General features: G+C 36.0%; 1 long non-coding RNA gene across 1 annotated transcript; it reads left to right on the top strand.

The window, feature by feature from the left end:
- The first annotated feature begins 1,458 nt into the window (after positions 1–1,458).
- On the top strand, positions 1,459–4,731 carry LOC144462593 (uncharacterized). The gene is made up of 3 exons (XR_013490847.1): positions 1,459–1,569; positions 3,135–3,270; positions 4,163–4,731. It is a non-coding gene; the product is annotated as an uncharacterized LOC144462593 (long non-coding RNA).
- Positions 4,732–6,966: the final 2,235 nt, after the last annotated feature.

Below are 6,966 nucleotides of genomic sequence, written 5' to 3'. Positions count from 1 at the left end.
TTGATCGGATTTTTTCCCAACAAATGTCACTTTATTAAAACCGAAGATGAGTTATTAGTTAATGGTTGGGTTCAGTAAGGCGAGGCTGTGTTGTAATCGAAACTTTAATAATTTATTATTTCATAGGGTTTGTAAAATCTACTCTCATACGTCTACTCTCATGTGATCAGCAATTTTATTTAAGAATTTAATTACTGCTTTTTTCCGAAAGACAAAGCCAAGCCAAGCTTTTAAAACATAACAAGTAAATAAATTATTATTATTATTAGTAGTAGTAGTATCAGTATTATTATAATTAACAATAACAATTATATAGGCCTGGTATGTTATATAATAATGTAATGTCCGCTATTTTATTTAGAATTCAATTATTAGTATTGTATTGTACTCAGATAAAGTACCATAGTATGCGATGTTTCAATAGACAAATCCAAATTTAAACGTAAACTTTCATCTGACAACACTTTCTTCTGTTTTAAAGATATTTCCAAATGTAAGCTTTTTGACAAGCTAGATTTTCCAACCTGTTTTTAACAAGTTCCCCTAAATGCCCATCAAAATTGATTTCACATCATGGTTAATCTATTTATGTTACTCTAATATTTCAATAGAAAAGTATATTATAATGTAAAATCTGCTTCTTTATTTAGGAATTTGATAATTAGTATTTTACTGCAGTCAGATACAGTATCATCGTGTCTGTTTTTTTTTTAAAAGACAAATCCAAATTTAACCTAAAAAAAAACCTTCACAGATCCTTTGACAACGCGTACCTCTGTTTTGCAGATATTTCCAAATTTAATTAACTTTTTTTTAAAAGCTTGATTTTTTTTTAATACTGTTTTTATGAAGTTTCACTAAATGTCCATCAAGATTTAATTTACAGCTAGGTTAATTTGTTTATATTAATCTAATATGTCAATTAAAAACAAACAAACTCATATTATGTAATATTCACTATTCTATTAAATAATTTCATCATTTGTGTAGTATTGCAGTCAGATACAATATCATACGGTCTGTTTTTTAAAGACAAGTCCAGATTTGTTATTTATTAATCTAATATGTCAATTTTAAAAAAATCATATTGCTTAATAACGGGAAATCTGTTCTTTTATTCAAGAATTTGTTCATAATTATTCATAGCATCTGTCTTTTATGAAGACAAATTAAAAAAAAATAACCTATTTGACAATACTTCTCTTTTGAAGATATTTCCAAATTTAATTACCTTTCTTATTTTATTTTATTTTTTTAAACTATTTTCCACCAAAATTTAATTAACATCCAGTTTAATTTATTTATATATTATTATATTACATTTAAAAGCTAGAAACTCTAATTTATCTAATGTTTCAATGTTATTTTCATGTAATAAATAATAACGTATTCCTGTTTGCTTGCATAGAACAAAACGACGAAGAAGACGGACTTTAGGTGAACACTTCCGGCTGCCATGTTTGTTTGGAACGTGACGGTGGAGACGGTGACAGGAAGCCCTCTGCGTTTTATCTTTGTTCCCGGTGGATAACGGTTTTTGTGGGGAACAAGGAGTTTGTCAAAACAGCGGTGAGTGTTCTCAAGCGACCTGCGACTGTTTTTGTTTGTCTTGTTTTTGTATTTAAGAGAAGTGCTGGTTTATTGTGATGTTTAAAGTAGCTTAACTTTGAGCTCATTTTTTAAACGACGTCAGCTAACACCAAGAGAGAGGCACCTGTGTCTGCTGGCCTCAGGTCAAAGTTAGGACCGTTTATCATCACCAGTGGTGGTATGTTGCTAGTTAGCTTACTCAAATACCACGTAAACACATATTTGAGGTACATCAAACTACCCAACAGTATATAAAGTAGCTAAAATCAGCACAGCTAGCACATCTACAGCAGAAATATTAATCCAAAAAACATCAGATAGAAAAATATTTTTTTAAAAAAGGACAGGGAACACTTTGCTGCACAGTTAATACTTTTATTTTCGTATGTTAAGTACCAGGGATGCACTGTAATATTGGCATGTCATCAACATCGGCTGATGTTGGCTTTAAAATGAACCATCAGAATCAGAAAACATCCTTTTTATTTTGCACAAAAAAATGAATATTACATGCATTCACAAAGCGTTTTATTTCATGCCTCCATCTGCTGGTGGGCCATTACGATAACAGTACCATGCATAATATGTTAATCCCACTGCAGAAGAGACTCGATGATGTAAGGGTGGGGTAAATAATTGATACAGCATAGTATCACGATATTTTTGTGTGGCAATATCGTATTGTTACACGGATGGCCGCCAAGTGTAGAGGTTTTTATTATGTAAATGATTCACGTTACAAATAAAATGTGGTAGCCTACTAGAATAATATTTGATAATCGATTGCCTTTTCAGTCCACTGGATACATTTTGCTGCAATAAAAGTGACTGAAGTGAGATGAACAGACTGAAATCTTAATTGTATTTAATGATACAGATGTTGGTAGAGTATTCCTTTGGGGACATAATATGCAGTTAAAAGAAGTAGTAATAAGTCGCAATATATCACAATATATCACAATATATTTTCTCATAATACTCAGCTTGCAATATGCTTAAAATCACAATAATATTGTATCATGACTTAAGTATTGTGATAATATTGTATCGCGCAGCCTCTGGTGATTAACACCCCTAGTTATCAGCCAGATAAGTTGTTGTATAACAGCATATCAGATATCGTCAGAAAATCCAATATCATGCATCCCTATCAAGTACATTTTGCTGCTAATAGTTACTTTACGGGGGGCATCTTGACAGCTGCACTTTTAGATATGGTCTAATTAAATACGAAAGGAGGCCCCGACATGCTTGAGCTTCACACTGCTGACTTGTATAATCACAACAGACATGTCCTGTGATTTTCAGCCTTCTATGATTATATTTACCCTTTACAGCAGGCACATCCTGACAGCTGAGAATATTACTGTCAGGTATTGTCCCCTCTCTATTAAATATGAAAGGAGGCTGAAAATCACAGGACATGTCTGTTCTGATGATACAAGTCAGCGGTCCTAAAATGTGTGTTTCTCTTCTATAATACACATTCTAAATCTTGGAGGCAACGTCTTTTCACGTATGGGCTTCCTTCACCTTTGAAACAGGACAGAGCTCCATGGGAAACAGTAGGAGAGACACAGCCCGAGGGGGAACCTGGATCTGACGCAACACCAGAGGGAGAAGCAGGTCCGTGGAGCTGTGCACCGCACCGAATGCGCCGCTACAGCATCGCTTTGGGTTGTGAGTGCGCATTGCAAGTAATGGGTTTGTGCACGCAAAAGACGCTACACCTGAACGCCCCCTATGCACACACACACGTTTTAACCAAGGTGGCGGCCAAAATCACCCAGGCGGCCCGCTTTTGTCTTAGATAGGCAGGGAAATCCCTGATATTACCTGCAATATTTGGACTTGTTAACATATTGACTTCATACTGTTACGCGCAGTGATTACAAGCATGGCTGAAAGCGAAATTATTACCAAAAGAGGAGCAGCTTCAGTAGTGTGGAGTAAACTGTGCCGTCCTGAATGTTTTACTTCTCAGACTCTTTTAGAGACTTACTGCTCAGAGGGAACTCATTCAGCGGCTCCTCTGGCAGCAGCACAGTGTCTCTCCCTCTACTGTCTCGGCACGTGCACATGGGAGTCGTCGTCGAGTGATTTTGTCATAAACCTTTGGAAATGTAAACCTACGTGACGCTCTTCACATATATAGATCATTTTTTTGTATTTGGGAAGGCAAACTGTGTTGTATTTAATTTCTGCCAATATATCCCCTTAAGTCCTACACTCTGAACTTTTAAACATACTTTTATCATTATGGCAGAAACTAGCTAACATATGAAGTGTTTTTCAAACATAATGAAAGGTTTAAGCTAGTTCAGAACTGAATGATTAATGCTCATTGTAAAAGCATTTGAAGGTAATGTTCATTTTTCGGCAGAGAGACTTATTGTTCTAATCCAGTAGTTTACGTGTGTATGATTATTACTACTATTTTGCCTAATATATATAGGATTTTATCACGTAATTCTTTTGTTACACTGCAACCTTTAGAAAATGCAATTATGTTCCTGGATTTCCAAAGTATAGATATGTACATATTTCACTTATTTTTTTGTCTTTTATGTAGATGAAGATCTTCCACTGGACTGTTTGCCTTGTCTTCAGCCTGTTGACGAATTGGTGTTTGCTGTGAGGTCATGGGGTTCAACTGAGGGATCTCTGCTTGAAGCAGTGACTGAGCAGACAAAGGAGAGCTGCACTGTGAGTGTCTGACTAAATGTTTTACTTAGTTTTAGTTTGTATTCACTCACTCTGCAAATCAGGTGAAATCATCTTTATTTGTATAGCACATTTCTTACAATTTAAGCCCAATGTGCTTCACATACAGCAAATATGAACAAAATAAAATAAGGCATGAATACACATTTTAAAAAGAGAAAAAATAAAAAATAATTAGAAGACTCAAATATTAATTGCTCAATCCCTGCCCACTCACCAACGTAACATACCCACCCACACATACCAAGAAAGAGAGAAGGAACAAGACACAGACAGAGAAATTAAAGCACTAGCTAACAACAGGCCTGAGAGAACAGGTAGGTCTTAAGCTTGCTTTTAAAAGACAACACAGTTGTGGGACATCATCAATCATGATACTTTGTCCCAGAGAGCGGGCCCATAATAACTGAATGCACCTCCACCTGATTTACAGCTAGTTAGTTAGTTAGTAGCAGTTTTTTTTTCAAACATGTAAGTAGCAAATAAACAAAATAATCATACAGTGGTAGACAGACATAAAGAAACAGTTTACTAAAAGAAGCATGAAAACTGGAGACAGCATAAGGATTTGGCTTACATGTCCAAAAAGCAGTGGGAGGAAGTACAAACTTATTTATTCCCACCCCTTCTCCGTAAATGATAATAGTCAATTATGTAGCTCCCCATCAGTATAAATCTGTACAATAATTAATTCTCCCAGACTTATTCTGATATATTTTTTCCCTTCAAGTTATAACTCTGTTGCCTTAACTTTCGCACAACTTATCATGGGTACAGATAGTAGGGGTAGGGGAAAAAATCAGTGCAGCATAGCATTGCGACATTTTGCGTGGTAATATTGTGTCAATACACGGACGCCAAGTGTCGATTGTTTATTATACATAACATTATTAATTTTGGCAAATACACATTTTAATACAACTTTTGGTACTAGAATAATAAAATAAATTGTTTTTTCAGTCCACTAGATGGTGCTGATGGGTTTTTTTCTGGTGAAGTCAGGAGTGGTCTCAGTCAGCAGCGTTTGGCAAGAAGTTCATCAAGACAAAGATGGAGGCACCGGAGAAAGAAATTAGAAATGCGCCATTGGCGTTCATTAGACAGAAAGCTGGGGGACTCCGGGGTTTTTTCGGACCTAATTGTATTGCGGAGTTTTGCACAACGGCGACCTGATCTTTGCTCTCAAACCACAAAAAAATGTGATGGCACAACAGTCTCCTTCAGTACATTATTCTATGCTTTCTTTTGATTTTCACATTGGCTAGTCATCCTGTTTAATTTGTCTTCTGATTAAATTGGAACCGTTGAAACAAGTTGTAGGAAGCCTCTGCAAGTAATTGGTTGCTGGTAGACACTCTGTGCTGCAATAAAATGGTTAATCAGCAGTGCTGCCGGCCTGAATAGAATATAATGTCTATAGCCTTACTGTTGTGTACAGCCTTATAGACTGAGCTGAGTAGTGATGCGCGGGTCGACCTGTAACCCACGGGACCCGCAAATGGACCTGCGGGTCGGGCAGCAGTGATCGTCTGTTAAATCGGTCTGTAAATGATATTTTGACATTATTGGCTATTACTGTCATGGCATCCGAAGGTACTGATGCGTTGAGCAGGTGACAGTCCGCGGTCGTTTTCAAAACACACTTGTGTCACACACTCCAAAAGAAACTTGTTGAAACTTTAAACAATAATTTATTGTACAAAACGGGGGAAACAAATGTTGACAAAAATGGCTCCATAATTCATATTAAATTCAAAAGATAACGTTTAAAAAAACAGCTACAAGTTAGAGGGAATAGTGATGAAATGGTAAAACTTGGCACTGATCCACAGCCTCAGACGGATGCGCTCAAGCGTGCCGTGCGCACAAGCTCCGTTGGTAGGCGATACTATATTTTCACATTTTTAACAATGCAATTTAAAAGTTTTGATTTTTATTGATAACCTACATTTACCAACAACAAAAAGACTACATTTAGCACCAAAAAAATGTAAAAAATAATAATAAAAAAAATAAGTAAATAAAAAAAACGAATATTGGAATACCAAATTTTCATAAGGAATACCTACCCATAGAAACGAATATTCGAATACCCAAATATTTGGGTACAGCCCTACATATGTAGGTTAAATAATAATGGGCCTAAAACTGAGCCTTGTGGGACCCCACAGCAATTGTTAACATTGCTAGATTGGAAGTTGTCCAGAGATACAGAAAATGGAGAACAGAGGACATGGCCGGGTAAGCCAACTAAATCTGTCAGTCTGCTGAGTAAAATGTTGTGGTTGACGGAGTCAGATGCTGCTGTTAGGTCTAGTAATAATAGGATGGAAGGTTTGTTAGCAGCACTGTTGGTCTTTAGATGATTAACTACTTTTATTAGAGCTGTTTTAGTGCTGCATTTTGTTCTGAAGCCAGACTGATGAGCATCACACAAATTATGCAGTGATAGGTAACTATTCAGCTGTTTGTAGAAAACCTTTTCAAGCATTTTACCAAAAAAGGGATTTTGGAGATGAGTCTAAATTGTTCTTTTTCAGTAACGGTGCAATAATGACATGCTTGAGGGAAGAGGAGAAGACTCCTGATTGTAGGAGTGGAATACACCTATAAAATCTGCACCTGCTTTGTGTGTGGGTTTCACTGTGGATC

The sequence above is a fragment of the Epinephelus lanceolatus genome, chromosome 3, assembly GCF_041903045.1.
Source record: "Epinephelus lanceolatus isolate andai-2023 chromosome 3, ASM4190304v1, whole genome shotgun sequence".
Classification (NCBI taxonomy): domain Eukaryota; kingdom Metazoa; phylum Chordata; class Actinopteri; order Perciformes; family Serranidae; genus Epinephelus; species Epinephelus lanceolatus.
This window is presented reverse-complemented; position numbering and strand designations above follow the sequence as displayed.